Here is a 26,789-nt window from a genome sequence, read left to right as displayed (position 1 = left end):
CATTAGAAACTGAAGTTCAAACATAAACAAGCAATTGAAACTGGTGCAGAGGATCATGGGAGAAGTAGAGAAGTAGGGAGGGGGGGGGGGGGGGGGGTTGTCAGCGGTATTTTGACCCTTGGCTTCTCAAACAAGGCGTGTGATCTATGCTTGATTGCAAGCACAACAACCTCACCAAACCGGCTCTGCGTGTTTGAACATTTACACACCAAACCCCTCCCCTTTCTCCAGCTCTCAAACATTGAAACACACAACTTCAATGTCCATTTTAGACAAAAGCTCAATATTAGAGCAGTATTGTTTCTTAAAATCCATTCATAACATATCCAAGGCAACAATACAACTTTGTTCTCAAAATAAGTAAGAACAGACTAAATGTATTTGCCTCTTTTATCTGCACCTTGTAGTGCCATTTTACTGTTTTTCTCTGGAACTCCTCCTCATACGTTATCAATTATTTCTCTCTTCCCCTCCTTCAGGTAATCTACAGTACATCTTTCATTTTTCTTGCTCTTTTTATAGCACATTCTGACTGTGTCCAACCAAAACCTTTGAACTCCAGAAGAGAAGAAAAGCATTTATCAGACAGCCCATTTATTCTTCTTGCTTTTTTTTTTAACAGATTGCCATCCGATTTGATGTAAACATTCCATTAACACTTGGCCACATAAAAACAAACAGAAATCTGATCCATTATTCCTGTGTTATATGCAAATATCAGTATGGGAAAAAAAATAGATGCATGTACACTTAGTCGAGTCACATCTTGTATGAACCTCAAACAACTGAGGTAGTTTGATTGATCTGATCAAGAATGCACCTTAAAGGGCATTTGTGTGTGGTCTTTTCATTAATGGATAGCTATAAATGCATAAAATGAAGATGTGTAAATAAATACCCTAGAGAGGACAAATCAACATACTCAACGTTCAACTAATAATTCTTTTGATAGTTTATAAATCCCACATAATATTCTTTAGCAATATTTTATATTTGATTAAGTGGATAAAAAAATGCTTACCTTTATGTTCAGCATTTAAAAACAATTAAATTAGGTATATAATTATATAAAATAATACTTTTTTTAATTATATTACTTTTAATCTATAACAAAATGTTTTTTTTAAGGGAATAAAAAGCCTAACTTGGTTCATCGTTTAAAAAATAATTAGATTTACAGAATTATAATACATTTTTTTACATGTATTTACACACACAAACTGAATACTGATAGAGCGAATGATAGAATGAACGATAGAATGAACGAACAATATATAGAAAGAATGATAGATAGAACGATAGATAGAACAATATATAGAATGATAGAATGACAGAACGAACGATAAATAGAACGATAGATAGAATGATAGAACGACAGAACAAATGACAGATAGAATGATAGAACGTTAGAACGATAGATAGTACGATAGACAGATAGAATGACAGAACGACAGAGCGAACGAAAGAACAAACGACATAGAACGATAGATAGAACAATAGAACAATAGAATGAAAGATAGAACGATATAACAATAGACAGAATGATAGAACGATAGTTAGAAGGTTAGAACGAAAGAGAATGATAGACAAAGAATGAGAACGATAGATAGATGGATAGAATGATAGTTAGACAGATCGATAGAAGGATAGAATGAAAAATAGACAGAACGATAGATAGACAAAGAATAATAGAACGATATAATGATAGAAAGAATGATAGATAGGTAGAACGACAGATGGATAGATGGATAGAACAAAAGATAGACAGAACGATATAGACAGATTGATAGAACGACAGATAAATAGAATGATATATAGAAAGAATGATAGAACAACAGATAGACAGATAGATGACAGAATGGTAGAACGATCGATAGAACGATAGAATGATAAAACGATAAATAGAATGATAGAACAATAGATAGAAAGATAGAATGATAGAAAGAATGATAGAACAACAGATAGATAGATGATAGAATGGTAGAACGATCGATAGAACGATAGAATGATAGAACAATAGATAGAAAGATAGAATGATAGATAGAAAGAATGATAGAACAACAGATAGACAGATAGATGATAGAATGGTAGAACGATCGATAGAACGATAAAACGATAGATAAAATGAAAGAACAATAGATAGAAAGATAGATAGAAAGAATGATAGAACAACAGAAAGAATGACAGAACAACAGAACAATCAATAGAACAATTGATAGATTGACAGAACGATAGAAAGAATGATCGATAGGACGATAGATAGAATGATAGACAGAACGATATAGACAATGATATCCTTCTGTTTCTATAGAACGATAGAACGATCGATAGAACGATAGTTAGACAGAACGATAGAACAACAGAAAGAATGATAGAAGGATAGAACGATCGATAGACACACCGATAGCTAGAAAGAATGATCGCTAGATAGATCGTCTGCGTTAACCAAGCGCCTAAATGCAGTGAAGTGGTTCAATGGATTCATTCCAATAAACTTTCTAAAATGCACGTGATCAGAGGTTTGACTCAGCCACAGTCCTACAAGCAATAGTGTGATGTAGGGTTGTGACGATGAGGAAATTTCCCCACCGGTTAATTGACATGTGACAACACCGGTAATACCGGTATCACCGTGGGGGTGGGGGTTTCCTAGGAACGAAGACGAGAGCATGCACTATAATTAAAAACTAAAAATGCTACAATGCGTCATATTTCATTTATCACGTGAGGAGAACGAGAGGAGTCGAATTTACAGAAAGAGAATGGCGGACGATTTAGTGTCAAAACGCAATGCAAAAGCGCCTGTTTGGCAATATTTTGGGTTCAAAGTTTTTTTTTGTAGTTTCGTTGTCGTCCATTCAAACAATTGACGCCGAATTGCCAATACCGGCAAAACTGAAAGTGAAAGCATAATACGCACGCATTTATAAGCTATTTAAAAGCAGAAAAAACGAGGAAAAGAGCTCTTTATTGCCAAACAGGCGTTTTGCATTGCGTTTTGACACTAAATCATCCGCCATTCTCTTTCTGTAAATTCGACTCCTCTCGTTCTCCTCACGTAATAAAAAAAAATGAAATATGACGCATTGTAGCTATGTTCAGTTTTTAATTATAGTTCATGCTCTCATCTTAAGTAAATTATTTATAATTATATTTTCCATTTAATTCAAATAAATATTTAATAAAAAAAACGAATAGGCATACTACTTTAAAAAAAAATGTGGGGACGGTTCACGGTGGAAAAGTGATGTCACCGGTGTTGCGTCTTAAAACAGGTGTTGTGCCGAATTCTGACCCCCGCCAGATTACAACCCCCCTAGTATTGGTAGGTTTAGGGTTAGGTGTGGGGGAGGGGTTAGGATTAGGGGTGGGGTTAGGATTAGGCAATCAGGTAGCGCTTTCAACAAGAGGGGGTCATAATTTGGCAGGGGTCGAAAAAAGGCACAACACCGGTAACACCGTCAACACCGTCTATCGTGGCAAGCCTAGTGTGATGAACTGAAAGTTGCATTTTAAATCGACTTAGATCGAAAGTACATGTGCTGCACTTTACAGAGCATCATGAGAACAGGCTGAACACATATTTTGGATGCCTTGCATGTCGACACTCGAAGAGAGGGTGAACACACGCACACATGTGGTGTGTGCACGACTGCACTGCCACTAGGAAGAGAAGGGTTTTTTTTGCAAACATTTTCTCTAAACCGCACAACAGCAATACTAAGCAGATGTCTGTTGGTTTGCAAAAGCTTGTGGTGCCAAAAAAAGCGCCTCATGCTGACACAAATAGTCTTTTTGCTGAAATGGTCACATCCCTGAAATGGTTCTTTATTCGGATAGTATTTGCATATAAAGGTCCTGAGAGTTTAACTCCTTTCACTAGGGCAATGGCATCAGGACACACCTAGCTGGGTGTAACCAAGTCAAAAACCTGTCAAAACACGTAAAACGCAACACGCCGCGACTCCTGCCAGCCCTGCAGGTGAACGATGGCAAGTGCCTGTGTGAACACTGGGTGTGGGTGTTTTCTCAAGCTGCCTGTCTAGTGAGCTAAAGAATCACATTTACACACCCACTTTGGTATGTCTGTACGCCACACTGCAATTTAAAATAAAAAAAGCAATAAAACAAAGCAGATTATGACAGATTAGGTGAGATACCATTTAAGATCAGCTTTACACCTTACTGATTTTGGTCGTGGTCCAAACAATTACACGTAGTGAGTCTTACTAACGCATACTTGAACGCAGACACAAGGGCTGTTTTAACGGGTGAGGTCCATCACACAATTACAATGCCACACCCAAATAACACTTCATGAAAAATCATACAGATTTACACCTAAAAGAACCTGAGGCATGTCTAAGACCAGAGGTGGGCTCTTGATTTGAGACGGTAAACTACCACTGAGTAGAGATTGCAATTATGTAAGAACCCGGACTTGGGTGGACTTAGACATTTTGGACACATATTTTTTTTTAGAAAACAGATAAATCCACATAATGTAAAAAAATCAATAAAAACATAAAAAAACACCAAGTAAATAAAATAAGCAATCAAAATCTTTAAAAAATAAGCAGTTTTCACTGATCTCAAATGTTAGATGCGTGTCCGCTGTTGGCGCCGAAGCCACGCCCACTTGTAAAAAAAAAGCTGCCGCCTCTCTTAACTGTCAAATACCGCTACAACCTGAATGCATGCTTCTTCTAGCAGCTTAATTGGATTTACACAGCCATACAACAGGTAATACACATGTACATGACAAAGGCATAGCTAGCTAGCAAACTGTAGGTTGTAGTAACTAAAGGTAATAACAGACTTAAAGTGTTGTCAACTTAAAATCTTAATTTGTTAAAACAGGTCACTCTGGTCTTTATTTAATATGATTGGCTGTGCAAGCAGTTCTGCCTGGCAACAAGAGAACTAATGCACTGGTTGGTAGATAGGCCTAATTACAAAAGGCGGGTTTTCTCAAGAGAACAAGACAGTAGTATCTTCATTTACCAGTTTGACTTCATTTCATACAAAGGTTCTTATAGAGACTTACCAGTGGTTTAGATGTTTATGTTTTAGTGAAACAGGAAGTTTAGTAAAGTTTGATGTCATTGTGATGGAGATCAGGGTGTGGTTTAGTTGGGCTTGGACCCTTATTTTTTTAAGCATTAGTTTAGTTTATCTTTAGTTGCTTTAACGACAAATACAAGAGAATATCTGATCAGAGGATATTGGTTATTTATTGTTGATGATATAGTATAGTAATAATGTAGTGGCCAATCTTATTAAGAGGTTAATCTGGATTGGCTAGAGTGTAAGTACAAATAATAAATAATAAAGTTCACTTAACTTGTTTAATTTCAAAATACCAACAACAAATAGTGAACTTAAGTACAGGATTCGTACAGATACTGTAAAAAGAAACTCCAGTACTTAAGACTTAAAGCACTACTTAAACTGAGATCTCACGTCTCATGTCTTTCAAATTCTAAAAAAGATAAATATACAAATAAAAATTCTAATATAACAAAACGTCAAAAATAAAAGTTATTTTTAATTAGGAAAATTACTCGCGAACTCGCTCTGAAATTTCAGTCTAAATTAAATTATTCGTGAACCCGCTCTGACGTTCCGATCTAATGATTCAAAAACCAGCTCAGAAGTCCCAATTTGATTCAAATGATTTGCGAACCTGCTCTGAAGTTCCGATCTGAATCAAAATATTCATGAACCTGCTCCGAAGTTCCGATCTAAATCAAAAGATTTGTGATCCACGCTCTGAAGTCTCAATCTGAGTAATGATTCGCAAACAAACATTTCAGATCAGGTTTTGGAGTGTGGATTACTAATAATTTAATTTGCAAACCTGCTCTGAAGTCCCGATCTGAATGAAGAGAATTACAAACTAGCTCTGAAGTTCCTATCTAATGATTTGCAAACCTGTTCCAAAGTTCCGATCTGAATCCGAAAGTTACGGTTTAAATCTAATGATTTGTGATCCATAATTTTAGATCAGGTTTTGGAGCGTGCATCGCTAATCATTTAATAAGCAAAATTATTTACAAAAAGTTCTGGTCTAAATTAGATAATTCACGAACCCACTCTGAAGTCCCGATCTGAATCAAATGATTTGCGAACCCACTCCAAAGTTCCGTTCTAATGATTCGTGAACCTGCTCCAAAGTTCTGGTCTAAATCAAATGATTTGTAAACCACAATTTCAGATTAGGTTTTGGATCGCAAATCATTTAATTGGAGAAATATTTGCTCTGAAGGTCTGGTCTGAATTAGATAATTCACAACCCGCTCCAAAGTCCCGATCTGAATCAAATGATTTGCGAACCCACTCTGAAGTTCCGTTCTAATGATTTGCGAACCTGCTCCAAAGTTCCGGTCTAGATCAAATGATTTGTAAACCACAATTTCAGATTAGGTTTTGGAGCGTGTATCACAAATCATTTAATTAGCTAAATTATTCACGAACCCACTCCGAAGTCCTGATCTGAATCAAAAGATTCATAAACCCGCTCCAAAGTTCTGATCTGAATCAAATTATTTGTGATCCACGCTTTGAAGTCCAGATCTCAATCATAATTCGTGAACCATCATTACAGATCAGTTCTTGGAGCGGATCACAAATCATTTAATCTGCAAAATTATTCACAAACCCAGTCTGAAGTTCCGGTCTAAATCAGATGATTCAAGAACCCACTCTAAAGAGCTGATCTGCATCAAAAGATTCACAAATCCACTCCGAAGTTTCGATCTAATGATCCGCAAACCTGAGAAAAATGAGGATTCACTGGGACTTCAAAGTCCCAATCTGTATCTAAAGATTTGCGAACCCACTCTGAAGTTTTGATCTAATGATTCACATAGCTGCTCCGAAGTCACAATCTAAATCTAATGGTTCGTGAACCCGCTCCAAAGTCAGATTTGCAATACGCAATTTAAAGTCCCGATCTGGATTAAATGATTCGCAATACACTACCTGATTGGAGCTTTCGTTTTGCGTGAAAAGATATGTGCTTATTGAAAAAAATGTAAGGCTTATTTTATAGAACCATTGCCATTAATTAAAGCACTTTAAGTAACTCTTTAGGAAAATTTCTATTTTCAAGGGTTTTCTAGGCCTTAAATTTCAAAAAGTCAAATTCAAGTACGAACCTTGTAAGTAAGAGTTTAAAAGTGCACTAAGTTGAGTAAACTTAAACATGCAAGTTTTAGGACACCTATTACTCAATCAGTTGAGTATTAGAGTAGCAATTATCCAAAACACTCTTATCAACCATGCAGGAATGTTAAAATCCACTCAGAATGGCATATCGAAAACACCCTGAAGGGAAAGATGTCATCTTTCACTATTGCAAGTGAACGTTGTTAATAAAGCAAAACAATAGCTACCACAATATCTAGTGTGCAGTATGAGGGGGGAAAATGATTGATGAACCATTGATTTACTGCTGATATGAGGAGTGTACTGTTGTCTCTACTTTGGACTTCACACACAGTTGGGATGAAGATTAGTTAATGAGTAAAAGTTTATTACTGTGCATTCGTTTTCACACGGAGAAGAGTGAGCAACGAATGTCACACGCCCTTCAGAATGATCACCCACCCCCACCTGCTCCACCTACTGTCCCTGCCTGACGGACCCAGCGCCTGTGTCACCTTACGAGGGTGGGATGGGTTTGACTCATACTGTGAGGAATCAGAGCGGGATGTGGATATGACACATCCCAGAGCTGATTCCCAAATGTCTAATCCAGGTGTGAGATTCCACACCAATCCACAGTGTGCTTACTGTGCTACTCGTCCACCCACTTTCTTATACACACACACCTTTCTCTCAATGACTTTCTGTCATGTACTGACATAAATTTACAAAATCATGTCCAACAGTGAGCACGTGAACACTTGGTGTATCAGGTGTGATCTGGTGTATTTTTTCATCAGTCAGCTTCATTATCCAAACCAACTTTGAAATGAATCCCAAAATTTTAAACTTGATTTAAAACAATTCAAATAATAAATAAATTGGAATACCACAAATGACAAATAAAACAGTAAAAACGGAAACAAATAGCTTTAATCACAACATTATAAAACACAGTGAACCATGTAATTTTAGGATTTGCTAAAGATGACATCAACAGTGTTCTAAAATTGTTCGTCTTTTTAAGATCAGCATTAAGTGAGCAATGGATGATGATAATTAATCAAAATGTAAAAGGAATTTGAAAAGAAAGGGTGACCCTGGACCATTCATAAGTAGCATGGTTATATTTGTAGCAATAGATAAAAATACAATGGGTCAAAATTACAGATTCTTTTTTTTTTATACCAAAAATCATTAGTATATTAAGTAAAGATTATGTTCCATGAAGATATTTTGTACATTTCCTACTGCAAAACTAATACTAATATAACAAAACGTCAAAAATAAAAGTTATTTTTAATTAGGAAAATTACTTGCGAACCCGCTCTGAAGTTTCAGTCTAAATTAAATTATTCTCAAACCTGCTCCGAAGTTCCGATCTAAATCAAAATATTTGCGAATTAATTCTTGATTAGTAATAGGTAGGGCTGGGCGATATGGCAAAAAAAATGATCACGATAAATTATCATATCAGCCGATATCGATAATTATCATGATAAATGTCAAATCTTTATATCTATCAATTTTAAAGGCAGATTTTTAGTCCTGAAGGAAAGAAAAAGCAGACAGTTAATTATTATTTATGGTTTATTGTCAGAACATGACAAATACTTTCCAAACAATGATCAATTGAGGTAGAATACGGATTAGAATATTGCTAGTAGAATCAACATCAATAGAATACAATATTATTAATATTAATAGAATATATATACTGTATATTTTAAATAAGAACTGTAATATGATACACTTGTAACATGGTTCTGACTGTAAATGCAGAGTTCAAGTGATTAAGTATATTTATCATTCAACAAAAATAAGAATAGACAAATCTTTTCAGCATGCCAATCCCTTTGTGCAGCTGATTTAACACATTTTGTAAAATGTTTTAGCTGTCTGACACTATAAATAAAAAAATAATGGGGGCTCTGCGCTTACTTTTCTTAGGAGCACAGTCAAAATTTTAGGAGCACATTCTAAACAATAATCAAAACTCTGATAAAAAAAATTATCCTTCTTATTACGAGGTGATATTTGACTCCTCAAAGTGATTTACAGGGGAATTATATTTTTACCTTTGTTTTTACCTTTTCATATGTTTAATGAAGCTCAGAGGTGACATGACAAAATCATAAATTCATGTTGAGATTAATGTTTTAAATATAACATTTTGAATACAGAAATATTAAAGATTTAAATGACTGAACAGATCTGCCAGCAGGTGGCGCCGTCAAGACACTGATTTAATTACTGAATCATAGCATTCATTTGATTCGTTCGAACGGATGGTTCTTTCGGGATTAAAGCAAGTGGCTGTCTTTATGAATTGGAAATTGAATCATTCCACTAGATTCGTTTAAAAACTCACGTTTCATTCATAAACGAAACACCGCTGTGTTTGAATGCAGATGCGCAGCGGCTCAGTTGTGACTTGTTTCAGACTACTTTTGACGACGAAATAGAGCAAAATCAGGCATAGTGTTATAGTCAGACAATGTAAGTCACTTAATAATAACTTCTTGTTTAATTAACTGCTGTATTAGTTCAATATCTCATTTACAAACTTAAAAGCTGTCACTCATCTTAGTTTGCGATATCACAAAGCTCTATTATAAACAACGACGCTCTGTTCACTGCACAGTCTCTTATTTACACTCTCTCTACACTTTATCTATGAAAGGATTCGTGAGATATGTCTGTGAGGCAAACACAAATATGCTGATCGGGTCAGTCTCACATGGTGCTCCTAAATATTTTTTTACAGTCGCACGTACTAATTTTTAGTAGCAAATGCGAGTGAAATGTTCGCACTGTAGAGCCCTGTGGCTGTAAACTAAATACTGCGTGTGGCATCCGGAAGTGCAGGCTGCAAAATGCCTGCGCAGCGTTACTCATAGTGCGTAAACATTATCGAGCGCTCATCGAACTGTCATTATCGTTTTATCGAGAAAAAAAAAAAAAAAAACTATATCGTGATAGTTATCGTTATCGAATTATCGCCCAGCCCTAGTAATAGGCATTGCTAAGAATTTCATTTCGACAACTTTAAATGAGATTCTCTCAATATTTTGATTCTTTTGCACCCTCAGATTCCAGATTTTCAAATAGTTGTATCTCAGCTTATTTGTACAGCTTTCATATGATTATATGTTTTTATGCTCCAAGGTCACAAACAAAAAATAAAGGTTTTTGAGGAAAACCTTCCAGAATTTTTCTCTATATAGTGGACTTCAATGGTGGCCAACGTGTTGAAGGTCCAAACTGCAGTTTCAATGGAGCTCCAAAGGGATCTATACAATCCCAGGTGAGGAATAAGGGTCTTTATCTAGCAAAACAATTGGTCATTTCCAACAAAAACTAAAATGTATATACTTTACCACTTAATCATGTTGGAAAGATCAGGCATGGTTAGTTCTTCGTCGTTACTTCTGTTCAAAAAGGTAGAGTAGTGCAAAAAACTCCAACAACTCCAACTTCAAAATCGTCTCACACAATTTTACCTTTTTTTTGTAAAGAGTGTTTGACTTTCTTTGCACGTTTGCTTTGTAAACACTGGGTCATTACTTCCGTCTACGTCATCCGCAGTCGAGCTAGTGCAAGACGAGCCTTTGTGGTTAAAAAGTATATACATTTTTATTTGTATTTTTTTTTTAGAAAATCACTGATCGTTTCACTAGACAAGACCCTTATTCCTTGGTTGGGATCGTGTAGAGCCCTTTGAAGCTGCATTAAAACTGCAATTTGCACCTTCTACCTGCTGATCTCCAATAAAGTCCACTATATGGAGAAAAATCCTGGAATGTTTTCCTCAAAAACCTGGAGGAAATGGCATAGGGGTAAGTAAATTATTAGGAAATTTTTATTCTGGAAGAGAACTAATCTTTTCAAAAAATAACTAAAAAAAAAAGAAAAACTTTTGCATTTGTTTGTGACATTTATTAGCAGTTTTTGAGTGAAAGTTTCAAAAATTACTTTTTCAGTAAATGTGTTTGGTGGCTTTTTTTGGAATAAAAAAAAAAAAAAAAAAAAACATAGTAACTGGCCAAATTTAGAATCTTAAAACTGGTGTTACTTAATATTACTTCTTGTCTGAAGGTTATGTACACATAATCCCAAAATTGTTTTTCTCAGTCACTCACATGTCTCGCTCTCACATGACCTGATGGCTAAAGAATGTCAGAATCAGATGTGCTGATGGTGCTCATTCACAGAACAATACTGAGGACTGACAGTGCAGTCGCCATAATCTCTCTCTCACTACCCTGCCCTCGGGACAGACAGGGAGTGCCGCTGATATGACTCAGGTGTGTGTGGTCTTCTGCTCTGAGACAACCTCTTTCATTACGTGTGAAGCTGTTGAGTAGTGTTGCAGAACTAATAACGTGTGTCAGTGACACAAATTTCTATTAATGCATTCATTAAAATGCAGTTCATACATGCAATGATTTAAAATTCTGAATTGTAATTAATATATATATATATATATATATATATATATATATATATATATATACACACACACACACACTAGTATAGTGAATATAAATGCAATTTATGTATACTCATTTTATCTTTTATTGCCATTATAAAGTGGAGTGTATTCTTAGGTGGTCAATAAGTTTCTTAACATTTCAAAGTTTTATGTATTTATTAAATAACTTGTAAATAAATATTTGTGTAAAATTGAAGAACTTCTTTTGTAAGAACAATCATACTCATGGTTGATAATCAGACTTTATTTACTTAACTTCCCTATATTATTAGATTTAAAATGCATTTAATTTACACCAAGTAGTTCAAGTCTATTAAAGGAACACTCCACTTTTTTTGGAAATAGGCTCATTCTCCAACTCCCCCCGAGTTAATAAGTTGAGCTTTACCGTTTTGAAATCCATTCAGCCGTTCTCCTGTTCTGGCGATATCACTTTTAGCATAGCTTAGCATAGATCATTGAATCCTATTAGACCAATAGCATCACGTTCAAAAATGACCAACGAGTTTCCATATTCGTCATATTTAAAACGTGACTCTTCTGTAGTTATATCGTGTACTAAGACCGGTGGAAATGCAAAGCTTCAATTTTCTAGGCTGATAAGATTAGGAACTACACTCCCATTCCGGCGTAATAGTCAAGGAAGTTTGCTGCCGTAATAAGGCTGAAGCAGGAGCAGTAATACCACGCAGCACATGTGCAAATGCTAAACTAGCTGGGAACTCATTTCTGATAATACTCCGCCTGCTTCGGCCATATTACGGCAGCAAACTTCCTTGACTATTACGCCGGAATGGGAGTGTAGTTTCTAATGTTATCAGCCTAGAAACTCGCAGCTTTGCATTTCCACCGGTCTTAGTACACGATATAACTACAGAAGAATCAAGTTTTAAATACAACAAATATGGAAACTCGTTGGTCAGTTTTGAACGCGATGCTACTGGTCTAATAGGATTCAATGATCTATGCTAAGCTATGCTAAAAGTGATATTGCCAGAACAGGAGAACGGCTGAATGGATTTCAAAACGGTAAAACTCAACTTATTAACTCGGGGGGAGTTGGAGAATGAGCCTATTTCCAAAAAAAGTGGAGTGTTCCTTTAACATACTGACATATCATTCGAGACTTACTGATATGAAAATTGTAATTAAACTTTCTTTGGAGTACTACTTGTGCACAATGCACATTTGATTTAATATTAAGCCTAAATATGTTGATTGTATGATCTTTAAAAAATACCAGTCTTTAAATGCAAAGTGTATCTGAAGTATACTTGCAATAGTTCCACTTTAGCACAATCAAATATACGTAAGTATATCTTTAGTTGGACTTTCACACAATTAAAGTGCATTAATTACAAAATTAGTTGTTCCAATTTAGCGGACTGTAAGTATACCAGTTTAGTACAACTGCAGGGTATTTTTATTAAATACATAATATGTAAATGTATTTGTAGTATACTTTTCACTAGGGTTAAAAGATTGGTCTTAATTATTTTGCTTTACTATAAAGACAAACATGTATATGAATACACCGCTCATCGTAATATCACAGTACACTCAGTCTGCGGTCAGGCTTATTTTTACAGTGACCATAATGAGCCATTACCACATTTACATCTGAATTACTGCCAGAAAGCAGCCATTTTGGTTGTAGAGTTAGTCTCCAGAGATTATACAGCTGCTATGCCTCATAGCTTTAATTCAGTAGTATGAAATCCAAAGCCACCCACACAGTAGAAGACACACAACCACACACACACACACACACACACACATACTGTTAATGACTTTGTGACCTGGCGGCTACCAGCTGAGCCCATACTGCTAAGAGCATGCTGTGCCTGAGATCTCCCCAGACGCTCAGCTTGCTTCCGCCGGAGACAGCAAGTGGGCGAGCAGGTGGTCTGCACTGGCTTGGGCCCGCGGGTTTCTTTAACCCCAGACGAAATGCACACACAGGCTTCTCAAATGCAGATCCATCAACCAGCACATCCAATTACACAGTTATCATAGGAGGTCAAACAAACCCAGTGAGCTAATGTACATATCTGACTACAGCTGCACACCCTCAGCGTAATGGATAGCTATTAAAGAAGACTAATTGCAAGGCGTATAACGATATAAAAAAAAAACGTGTCCAATGTCACAAGTTTTCAGTCATCCTACAACGGAAATTTACCACAGAATAATATGTAGCTTTTACAGCTTTGCTAATGCAATATGTCAGGAAATTTATAAATAAATGTCTTTTAAATTACATTTCCCATATCACATTATAACAGCATGGTTAATGTACTACTGAACATGTTGCTCTGCTAATTTATGCTGTGTAAACCTCAGAAAAAAGTGTGGAAGCCAGAGAAGGACTTAGTAAGCGGGAAATAATGTGGCAGACTAAAGTTAACAGGTGGTAAAGATACATACAAGCAGTATAAATTAAGACACAAGTCTAATATTGCACCTGACCGGAAATGATAAGAACAAACACGGATACCTGGAAATCCTGGTTCAGTTTGGCAATTTTTGCACTCTTCTCTTTGATTTGTTATAACTTTTGGCAGTCTATAGTACTCCAAATGTTTTTCCCGGTCTGATTGATTAGTACAGCCCAAAACATGACAATAATCTACCATTTTCAGCAGCAATAATCAAAAATATGCAAGTTTCGTTCGCTTTAGAAGTGGGATTAAGTTCAGTGCCGCCAATATTTCCAATTGATGATGCATTGTGAAAACACTCTATTGTGCTATCTGTACACTCTTAAAAATAAAGGTTCTTTATTGGCATCAATGGTTCTATGAAGAACCTTGAACATCCGTGGAACCTTTCAAATGCAGAAAAGGTTCTTTATAGTCGAAAAAGGTTCTTTAGATTTTTTAAATATTCTTCAAAATGGCTCTTTTACGAACTGTTCACTGAAAGGTGAACAGTTAGGGAACCAAAAATGGTTCTTTCAAAACCTTTATTTCTAAGAGTGTAGTACCGTAGGAAAATCTTGTTGTGCCAAACAAATATCCGTTTTGCTCTCAGAGTGAAATTTGCATTTGCCGATTCATCTCGCTTTTTGTTTTTCGCTCTAGGTCTTTACCTTTGGATTTTTACAAACCCCTGCAGAAAACAGTTTTAACTCAAATGCATTCAAATTGACTTTGCACCCATTACTTCAAATTTAAATACTTAATATGCAAAACTTCCAGTGCACTAATTAAGTACAATATCTTGCTTCAATTAACTATTTCCTCATTGTGGCCAATTGACACAAAACGGCATATTTAGCTCATTTGCGCAGCAAATTAACTATAAGATAAATACATAATGATTACTTTGCAACAGTAGGTAAACTCCTCTTGAAGCAGCTGGTGTAACACCACAGTGAGAAATCCAAGCATGTATGAACAGGTTGTGATATTTTAGTCTCAAGCGAAACCCTTAGCACCATTAAATGACATGCACATCTAGAAAAGAAAATGATAACATGATGGATAGCAACAAATATGCATATTAGAAATATGCATAGCTGAACATTAATTGGTCATAAGGACCAAAAAGCGCATTTTTAGGGGGGCGTTCTTGAAGAAAACAAGACTAAACTAAAAACAAAACAGAATGCAAGGATATACACACATTATAAGCATACACTGCAGTTTTATGTGCAGTTTTAAATGCTGCAGCACTTTAAAGTCATTTCAAATCAGGCCTTAAAGGTATAGTTCACCCAAAACTTAAATTTACCCAGTGATTTACTCACCATCGAGCCATCCTAGATGTATGTGACCTTCTTTCTAACAAATACAATAAGAGAATATCCTCGCTCTTCCAAGCTTTATAATGGCAGTTGAGATTTTGAAGTCCAATAAAGTGTATCTATCCATCATAAATGTACTCCACACAGCTCCAAAGGGGTCAATAAAGGCCTTCCGAATTGAATCATGAGTTTGTGTAAGTGCATTCATGAGAAATTGGAGTTCCAGCGGATGACGTAGGATGTAGACAAACGCGGTGAAGCTAGAGATTGCGGTTTATAAAGTATTAAACAAAGATCTTTTTCTAACACAAATGCACAGATTTGCTTTAGAAGGCCTTTATTAACCAATCGGAGCCATGTGGAGAACTTTATTATGATGGATGGATGCACTTTATTGGACTTCCCATTCACCACCCATTCACTACCATTATAAAGCTTGGAGGAGCCATGACATTTTTAACATAACTTCTCTAAATCATTTGAAAGTAGAAAGTCTTATACACCAAGGATGGCTTAGGGGTAAGTAAATCATGCTGTAATTTTCACATTTGGGTGAACCATCCTTTTAAAAGTAGTTTGCAAAAACCTGTTTTTAATTTGAACGAGGCATAAAGCAACTTCAAGGACAATTTGAGTATTTAAACAATCAAAGTTTCGTACTGAACGCTTCAGACACTTTATTCTATTCCACTCGCATGGTTTAAAAGCTAAATGGTAGGCATTGGTCATGGGTGTCACTTGCAATAAGTGCTTAGATTAACACAGACAGGAAGAGACAGCGCATTAGCACACACTGTCTGTCTGCTTGATGCATCCTTGTGTCTCCAATACAGTTTAGCGTGATAGATTAAGAGATATGCGATAGGAAAAGTACGTGTAATTTCCAGTATCATGTAAATATTCGAACGTCCACTATCTAATAATCCCTCTTCTGTTTTAGACCAGTTGAGATAAAAGAGGTCATTCCATCTGAATGGAGCATTTGACTGAATGTGGGCAGCTGTGTGACTGCCTGTGGCTTGATGGACTACCAGTAACAATTCATGTTATTGTAAGACGCTTCTCGTCTGAGTCATTAGCAAAGGCACTTAACGGTAAGTGGGGCGTTATCTGAGACAGACTCAGAGTTTCTGACATTTTACCAGCATTCTGAGGACTAAGTTTCAACATCCGCTCTCCTGGTTCTTGAAACGCATCATTTTAAATAGAAGGAAGCCAATTCATCAAGGTTTCATAAATGTCGTCATTTTAGATCATTGTGAAACTTCTTCCTTGTAAAGGAGGAAAGCTACTTCATCATAGGTATGCATGAGTTTGTAGAGCACAACTGAGCCAATGTGACAGTTGTTGAATATTTAATCGGTTTGAGATGTCCTGGAGGAAACCTTGCTGGTTCTGCATACATCTAAAAAGATTTGAAGGAATACTACAATATTCTGGAGCAACTTTAACTCGGGAAGACAACCTGGTTAATATTTGACGGGAGAAGAGGCTGAATAAGGCTATTACCTTATGAAGTGTCAGCGTATAACTAGGCTTGAACTAGAAGAGAAACAGAAACTATATAACAAGACACACAATGTAACTAACATATTGGTTACTGGCCAATATTGTATTTTTAAAAAGGTACACCGTAAAAAGTTTTCACCAGATTCAACTTAAAAACCAGCTGCCTTAAGTTTTTAAGTTAAATCAGCTTAAAACTACAAGTCATTTACATTTATTACAATAAAAATGAGTTGATATAACTTGTGAATTTAAAAGACTAAAATCTTAAGGCAGCTGCTAAACTTAAGTTTTTAAGTTGAAACTGGTGAAAACTTTTTACAGTGTATCTATAAATTAACTAAAGACATCAAATGTCAGCTATACATGTATGAAATATATGTGTGTGTATATATATATATATATATATATATAGGTAAAAATTACTAACGCTCACTAAAAGATCATTTTTACAATTTATTATTGAATCATAAAATGTGACCCTGGACCACAAAACCAGTCATAAGTGTCTTTTTTCTTTTCTTTTTTTTTTAAAGCTGAATAAGTCGTGACAGTATGAAAATAAACTCAATTATGAGAATAAAGCCCTAGCAATATGAGAATAAAATCATAATATTTTGAGAATAAAATCAAAGCTATGAGAATAAAGTCGTAGCAATACGAGAAAAGTCGTAATATTTTGAAAATAAAGATAAAAATTGCAAGAATAAATTTGTAATATTTTGAGAATAAAGTCAAAATTATAAAAAATAAAGTCCTAGCAATACAAGAATAAAATCATAATATGAGAATAAAGTCAATATGAGAAAAGTCATAATATTTTGAAAATAAAGATAAAAATTACAAGAATAAAATTGTAATATTTTGAGAATAAAGTCAAAATTATAAAAATAAAGTCCTAGCGATACAAGAATAAAATCATAATATTTTGAGAATAAAGTCAATACGAGAAAAGTCGTAATATTAAAAAAAAAATTAAAAGAATAAATTCGTAATAATTTGAGAATAAAGTTGAAATTATGCGAATAAAGTCATAGCAATACGAGAATAAAAATTAAAATATTTTGAGAATAAAGCTGAAATTATGAGAATAAAGTCGTAATATTTTGAGAATATAGTTGAAATTACGTGAAGTCGAATAAAAAAAAAGAGTTTTTCTAAGAATAGGACAATATTTGGCCGATATACAACTACTATACAACTTTTATACTGTACATTATTATTATTAAATTCACTTTATCAATATTTTTTTAAACATATATGTGAATTTTTGGCTGTGGGTATATGACAAAATGACAAATGCACATGCAAAAACACAAACAATTTAAAAAGACTATTGATTACAAAATTGTGATGCACATTTATTGATCTTAGTTAGTAAGCTTTTTTGTTTTCATAATTTATTTTAGATTAAACAGTACATAAAAATACATTTTAATCAAGGTTTTAACCTGCTTTTAACACTGTCAGCCGTTAATTAATTTTCGGCCATAAAATTAATATAAACAATCATACTTAATTAGCTTTTCCATATCAGCCAGACATTTAATAGCATTTAATCCTTAATTATTATGATATAATTATAAGATCTTATAATATAAGATCTTATTATAAACTTTAGAGTTCTGGGCTTGAAAAGGTTGTTGCATCTTTTATGAAGGTTATTTCAACTTAAAGGGGTCAACTGAGAACAAACACACCATTACAAAGCACTATGGGAATGTTCTGTGCTACCAAATAGAATTAAACAGAGGCACTTTTAGAATGATTATTTATTACCCTGAGATTGTCTCTCCAGTGTGCGAAAATTCCCTGAACGGCCCCTTTCTCCACCTCTCCCTGGTTACTCTACACCTCCCTAGCCCTGATTTAAGGAGTGGAGATGTTCTGTCGTGATGATACATGCCCGGAACCTCCCACAACTTTTGACTCATGTTGAGCAAAAGCTGCTCCCTCCTTCACTAGAACAGTGGTCTTTCTCTTTAAACAGCAACGTCTAACTTGTTTTTTTTTTTTATATCACACCCAGAACATCACCCAGATGCTTTGTTAACCCGATCAAATCACACTTAATTTACACGTCTCGAACTTCCCTTCTAGGGTTTGCAACTTCCTTCTACTAGCTAACAGCACAGGAACATTTAATTATTCATGTTATGCGATGTTAAACTCACTTTTCTCACTTTGTCTGTCAGGATATGAGGGTCTGAGGTTAGTTTGATATCGAGTGGAATTTGACTCCTCGAATTCCACTCAATATAAAAAACAAAGGGGAGGGGATAGAGGGCCTATTATGCTGTCTGTGCTGGTGTCGGAGTGTTTACTGACATCTGAGGAGAGCTTTGTTAATATTTCATGAGAGCCGAGCTGACCGCACAGAGCATGGAAAAGATATCAGTGTACAAAAAGATAGAGGTAATTAAATGAGAATCATACTTGAATACTCTATAAATCAGGCAGAATATTAAGACAGATTCACATCCATAAAGAAAACTATATATGACCCAGGACAATTTTGAAATCTGAATAAATAAGCTTTCCATTGACGTATGGTTTGTTAGGATAGGACAATATTTGGCAGAGATACAAATGTTGGAAAATCTGGAATCTGAGGGTGCAAAAAAATCTAAATATTGAGAAAATCGCCTTTAAAGTTGTCCAAATGACGCTTTTAGCAATGCATATTACTAATCAAAATGAAGTTGTAATACATTTACGGTAGGAAATTTACAAAATATCTTCATGGAACATGAACTTTACTTAATATCCTAATGATTTTTGGCATAAAAGAAAAATCGATAATTTTGACCCATACAATGTATTTTTGGCCATTTCTACAAATATACCCATGCTACTTACTACTGGTTTTGTGGTCCAGGGTTACATATTAGCGTCTACACCAACGCACAATAATATTTTGTTTATTTGATATATAAGCTCAGCTGCAGTTTTGTTCTCTGCTACTTTGAATAATAAATTCAGACAGATTCTCATTGGCTGTCAGTGTTTTCATTGTTTGTCAGCTGGAAAAAAAAAAAAATGTTCAAACGATATTGTTCCTTTTTCATTATCAGTATAGTTGTTTCATGAACGTCCCTATTGTCAGAAAATGAAACGATTATTAAAACTTCATAGAGTCCTGCAGGGGCATTTTTGTTGGCCAAAACACCAAAACAAGTTAGCATTTTAGCACTTCCGGATCCATTGTCCTGAAGTCAGGAGGTTTTTGAAATGGGTTTGATTAAACGCCTGAAATAAAGTCTGTGGTATCACAAGCTCAAGATATTTCTTAAGTTTTAGCACAACTTTATATACAGGCGGTTGCTAACAAGTGGCTAAATGAGACTACAAAGGTTGTCGGCAGTGTCGGCAATATCTGAGTTACTTTTTCAAATAAGTAAGGCCAGTTACTCCCCCCCCCCCCCCCCCATTTATTGAATAAAAGCTGTCCTGTCCCCATGTTGAAAGAAATTGTGAGTAAAATGTTACTTTAGTTCTAGAATAAATGTGAACCTGCATTAATTCATCTCACTCACTAAAAAAACCCAGATACAGTATTCCTCAAAATGAACAAAAACAGTGAAATTCAACTCATATGACGCAAACCTGAAATAATTAAATATATTAAATAACACAACTGTCCTTTATGTATTTAATCCCATTTTATTAACCAATGTCTTTGCTGCCGACCTTCGATGATCCAATTCATCCATACTAATAAGCAAAACTTTTTTTGTTAATTTATTTGTTTTCCTTTTTTTTTTTTTTATTGCTGAAGAGTTGACATTTTTTTCTTCTGCGGTCTACTGTACAGTAGGGATGTAACGGTATCAAAACTTCACGGTACGGTAATACCTCGGTATGAATGGCACGGTACGGTATTTATTGAATCATTTACAGGAAAAACAAAACTAATGAAGAGACTCGAAAAAAGTGCCAGAAGTGTTTATTAAACAGTTTACATGAACACTGAACATTTCAATGGCATACAAATTAGCCATCTATCTGTAAACTTTGAAACAGAAACTTAAATATTTCAATTTTAGTAACAAAAAAATTATTAAAGCATGTAAAAAACAGTCAAATCAGTTTAGCTGAATGAGTTGTCTGCTTGAAATAAGATTTTTTTTCTTACCCCATTGGCAGATTATTTAGCTTGTTTTAAACAAAAACTCGCTTAATTTTGACTTGTTTTTACTAAAAACAAGACAATAATTTTTACTTGTCTAGAAAATCCTTCTTGATTTAAGAATTTTTAGATATTTTGGCTGGAAACAAGACAAAATTCTAATAAGAAAAGCATTTTTTTGCAGTGCAGTAGGCTCTCATGCCTTTCTTTCGCATTAAATCTTTATTAAAAACAATCCTTTAAAGAACTTTTCTACCTGGACAAGTGCATCTATTATGTTGCCTAGTTTAGCCTCTTTAAAACTGCACCTTATTTTAAACCTAGCCAAAAAGCCACGTGTTGACTGTGAAATTTATATGCATTTATGGTACATTTCCGTGTCAATCCATGTTAATTTTTACAGCGAACAACGCACTGTAACATTAATTCAGCGCATACAGCGCAGCAAAAAATAGACTTAGTGCCGAAACGATCGCTGCACTGCTGCAAAGGCACCGCTTCTAGGACGTACTGCCGGAGAGCAACCGCGTGCAGTGTGAACGCTCTAATCCGTTAACATGGGTGCTGAAAAGAATACGTGACGCATACACACTGCAGACGGAGCAGGTTCGACCATTTCCATTTCTTTTCCTTGCTGCTACAGCCTGTAGCGACAGCAGACCGCAAAGGATGATGGCCACGCCTGGGCTGATGGGAAATGTAGTTCCCGCTACCTCCCGTTCGCTCCATTCGCCTGAGCAAACTTTTCTCAGAAGACCTATTGTTTTATCGAGTCATCCGACCACGGTAGTATCGAAAAAATTTGTTATTGCGGTATGACGGTATTTACAATACCGTTACATCCCTACTGTACAGATGTGAATTTACTTTTCTCTAAGCCTGAGGCTTTTGGTGTGAAAAGGCTTTTACATTTGCCAAAAATAGAGCTTTTTATATTAAAAAACAAACAAGCAAGCCCTGCCCAGATTTGAAAACTAACGTAACACACTACTTTCCATAAAAAGTAACTAGGTAACGTAATTAGTTACTTTTTTAGACAGTAACTAAATATTGTAATTAGGGATGCACGATATGTATCGGTCGATAACTTGCGCGTTTTGTCAGTAAAGCCGGTTCTGTAATCAGCGGTAAATGCCATCAGGTGCGTGATTTCACGTTGAGCCGTATATACTACACACAGCCGTTGTTTACAGACGAGCTGCGCACATTCACACTGATAATGAACATTGCTATGCGCAGCTCGTCGGTAAACAACGGCTGTGTGTAGTATATACGGCTCAACGTGAAATCACGCACCTGATGGCATTTACCGCTGATTACAGAACCGGCTTTACTGACAAAACGCGCAAGCTTTATCGACCGATTGGTATCGGTGCATCCCTAATTGTAATGCATTACTTTTAAAAGTAACTTTCCCCAACACTGATTGTCAGTGACATTAATTGTCAACTCATCTACTAACTTGTCCACTTTTTTATATAATTATTGAGTTTATAACCACGCTCTAGCAAACAAAAAATACAGAATGGTCAAGTGGTGTAGTTCGTTTATAGCCCAAGTTAAGCTTTTGACTTCTGGCGATTGTATTTAGGCTTCAAAATTCATAGTTGTTAACTGGTGAAGATTTTTGTTGGACACAGAGTTGTTAAATTCCAGGTTGCCTGTCAAAAATACATTAGCACTCTTCAGTTATCGTTATCGTCCTTGGTGTGAACAGCCGGGCCTCTATGGCGAGCTTTAGGTTTATAACACAATTAACCTCAAAAAGTCCTAAAGAACAACTGGCTTGGCCCTGTACCGATTATAAAACCATCAGACCATCTTATCCATCTCAGCCAGCTGGTCATTCACCACAGATTTCATATAGCTACAGACTCCACGTTCATTAAAGATACATTGCACATTAGGGATTATAGATATGGAGAGAGTGTGGAACACTCTGTGACGCATATGCTGGAACTATAAAAGGCTGTAGAAATGAATTCTACAGAAAGGCAGAGTGGCAAAAAGAGAAATACAGATTCTAAAATGCTAATTGATCTAACAAAACTGTAAAATACAAGCAAACATGACAACCCGAGACATGCCGAATGCTGCTTCCCGAATGGGTAATCTCCTTTGCCCCCTTCTGAAAGTGTATTTATGAAGAGGGGGATCACGCTGCCCCTTGCTGTCCTAATGTAGGACAATATCAGGGATTTGTGCCTGTAGAGAGATTAACGGCTATGTGTGAGCCCAAATGCTGTAAATCTCATCCTAAAACCAACGCCAGTCAGTCGGTAAAGCAACCAGCTGGCCTCTGACTGCACTACTAATGTGCACAACTCGGGAACTCCCACAAGGAGCAAATGCCACATCCTGTCTGTGTTAATATCTACTACATCTGACCCATAAAAATATATAAATAGACCGTCATATGGTCTTTCGTCTGTCCGTGTTTGCTGTAAGTGAGTAAAAAACGTGTTCTTGTCTCACAATCATCCTCTTATGGGATGCCAGTAGGGCATGTTGACGCCATCCAAAATCCAAATTAAATTCAATTGGCCCAAAACGGCTCCCTAAATCCATGTCATTAAATTCTGTGCAATTTAGTTGCTTCTTTAAGAGATAAACCACTCACAGAGGACACGACTTTTTGCTTCCTTGCTAACCAGACAAACAGGAAAGGGCGTATTTTAAGGAAGGTTATTTCCTCCGAGGCAGATTAAACACTTTGCGTCTTTGACGCTTTGTAAACACTCAAAACCACTTAGGTTGAAACTTAATTATCAGAAAAATCTGATTGTATCGTGTCTCTTTAGAATGAAAGATATAACGATAAGTCAGCTTTGAGCTGTGCTCATTGTTGGGAAGTAAATAAAACATGGTACAGCCCCACCCAGGCCCATGCACTCACATAAGACCCTATGTAGGAGCATGAATAATTTATTGAATGCATTATGATATGTTAAATTAACTAGTTTTTAACATATTTTATTACATTTCACTTCACTAGGTTCTACAACACAGTTTTAGTTTCAATATTCACTGAACAACCTGCAAGGTGTTACAGGTGTGGCAACAGGCCAGCATTCAAACCACAACAGTGCACATCAACTCTTTGGTTTACTTTATACAATATCACATAATAATCAATTACAATTACGAAAAACAAATAGCTATTAAAATGATTTTCTAAAACCTGTCCATTTATATCCTTTATAAAGTCCAATAACAATATGCCAACAAATTGTTTCAGTAAAAACAGGACAGCTGCTCTATAGCCGTCTGTATTCGACAGTACATAGTTAAAAACGATGTTCTGTTATTATTTATTAAGTTATAATAGATTCGCACAGCAAAAAAACATTTAGGATAGTTGACGCTTAGCGCTAGCAAACGCTAGAGGCGCCAAAATACTAATAATTGTTGCAAGACGAAGCGATTGAGAAAAGAAAATTACTTAAGAGAAATTATTTTTAAAAGTTAACCCTCCAGTCCACACAATTCTCATATATTTTTTCATACAATAAAGACGAATGGTAGGCTAACCTAAGAAAAAAGTCAGGTTTTGATTGAACATGTGGCCGAGTTAATAACAAAATTTCAACCACTGCATGAAGTATTCCTTTTTGTCTATCGCATGTACTTTAATGTTCACTTTTCAATTTATTTGTTAAATTGTGAGAACGCCTATCATTAGCCACATTACGTGTATTTAATGTCAACAGTTGACATTTGCGAATGTGCGGGGGTTTGCTTGCGTTTCTTTGTTGGGGTATAAACACACCCGCCTAACTTATACTAAAGCTAGATGTTATATAAACTCTCTGTGTAGAATTAAATAACGAGCATGTAGCGAAACAAACGCATTTAAAGTTTATATTAGCTGTAACCCGACACACGGAAGTAGGAGCGAGTATCGCACAGGTAACGTTAGGTAAACCAACACCGACAACCCAGTTCACCACAATACGCCAGTTTCCCAAGAGACCATCGAATTAAATGGCTGCTTTATAGGGGTCGATGTCATAGACTGGATTAAAAAAAAAAACTAGATAAAGTTAACTACGAAGGCACATAAACACAATCTTCTTTATTAAATACACACATAGAAAATCAGATTTGAGTTTACCTTTAAACGCTCGTCTCCAAACACTGCTGCTGACAGCGATCCAAGAGTCTTTTAGTTTTCCCCACTGCACAGAGTTCCTGGGAGTGCGACACTTTCTCTCGCATTCAGATGAGGGTGAACAATGTGCGCTGGGGAGAGGGCAAAGTCTCCTCCAGAGCTCCGCCCCCGATACTATACGAGTCCCGCACCACACCCAAACCCACACCTCCGCACTCTCCCTGTCACTTACGGATAAATTCACTTAAAAAAAAACCCAAACACTTACTTAAAGTGGAAATCTGTTTGTTTTTGTCTTAACATGGCGTAGAATTAAAAAGAGCTTTAAAACATCCATAAGATATCTATTTCAATGTAAACTAATAATAAAAATAAAAAAAACTCTGGGCCCTATGCACTAGTGACCTCACTAATCTTTTTTACATACACTCAGTAAAATTATCCTAGGAAAGGGTGTCAGTATTGTAATCAAATGTGCAATAAAAGTATGTGATATAAATTTAAATAGTATATTAAGTTTCTTTCCGCTCACTGTGAGCACTGAGGCTTATTCTATGTGTCTGTCTGTGCTTGTCTGTGATCACTGATAAGGATTCGTATCTCTGATGACTTTTAGAGATATTCTTCCAGATCGTATTCGGCCATAAAGGTTTGTTGCCTTTCAAAAGCAGTGAGATCTTCTACCTGTAGGGCATATTCCCATGTCAGCGGCCACACCTTGGCAGGCATTACGACATACAAGGCGCTGCGTCATGACTCATGTAATTCTCAGACAACGCAATATAATGATCTCTCTGGCTAATCACCTCTGAAACTGTACACTCATCCAATTCATTCAAACACTTCTTAGGGTTCAACAAATTTCACGTGCTAAAGTCAATCCCTAAAAACCGTCATTTTTAATATTATAGTCATTTTTTCTAATTAACTAACTGTAAAAGTTACTAGGAATCAATACTATTGTATATCAGCACTTACAGTTGAAGTCAAAAGTTTACATACACCTCACAGAATCTGCAAAATGTTAGTTATTTTAGCAAAATAAGATCATACAAAATGCATGTTATTTTTTATTTCGACCTGGACTGATGATAAGATATTTCACATTAAAGATGTTTACATATAGTCCACAAGAGAAAATAATAGCTTATTTCATAAAAATTACCATGTCATTAAAAATACAAGGGGGTGTAAACTTTTGAACGGAATGAGGATGTGTAGATTTGTCTTATTTTGCCTAAATATCTTTTTTTTTTTCATTTAGTGCTGCCCTTCAGAAGCTACAGAAGATACAAACATGTTCCCCAAAAGAAATTGAATAAATTAATTTACCCTGATCTTTAAATTTATTAAATTCTTAATGCATTGTTTTTTTTTTTTTCTCTGAAGCAACCTTAAGTAATAGTTTCATATGAGTCCCTCAGTTGTCCTCAGTGTAAAAAGATGGATCTCAAAAGCATACAGTCATTGTTGGAAAGGGTTTAAACACACAAAAAGGCTGAAAAGAGAGCAGAGAGCAAGGAACTCATGAACAACTATCACTAAATAAAAAACACAGCTGTGGATCATTCAGGTAACAACACAGTATTAAGAATCAAGCATTTGTAAACTTTTGAACAGGGTCGTTTTATAAATTCAACTATTCTTTTTT

General features: G+C 35.6%; 1 protein-coding gene across 1 annotated transcript in view; it reads right to left on the bottom strand.

Annotated features, from left to right (window-relative positions):
• jupa (junction plakoglobin a) overlaps positions 1 to 25,275 on the bottom strand; it is a 39,714-nt gene extending 14,439 nt beyond the window's left edge. The window contains exon 1 of the mRNA XM_073825780.1: positions 25,142 to 25,275. The gene's annotated coding sequence lies outside the window, so the exon portion shown is untranslated. The remainder of the gene's footprint in view (positions 1 to 25,141) is intronic.
• Between the last annotated feature and the right edge of the window lie 1,514 nt (positions 25,276 to 26,789).

The sequence above is a fragment of the Garra rufa genome, chromosome 20, assembly GCF_049309525.1.
Source record: "Garra rufa chromosome 20, GarRuf1.0, whole genome shotgun sequence".
Classification (NCBI taxonomy): domain Eukaryota; kingdom Metazoa; phylum Chordata; class Actinopteri; order Cypriniformes; family Cyprinidae; genus Garra; species Garra rufa.
This window is presented reverse-complemented; position numbering and strand designations above follow the sequence as displayed.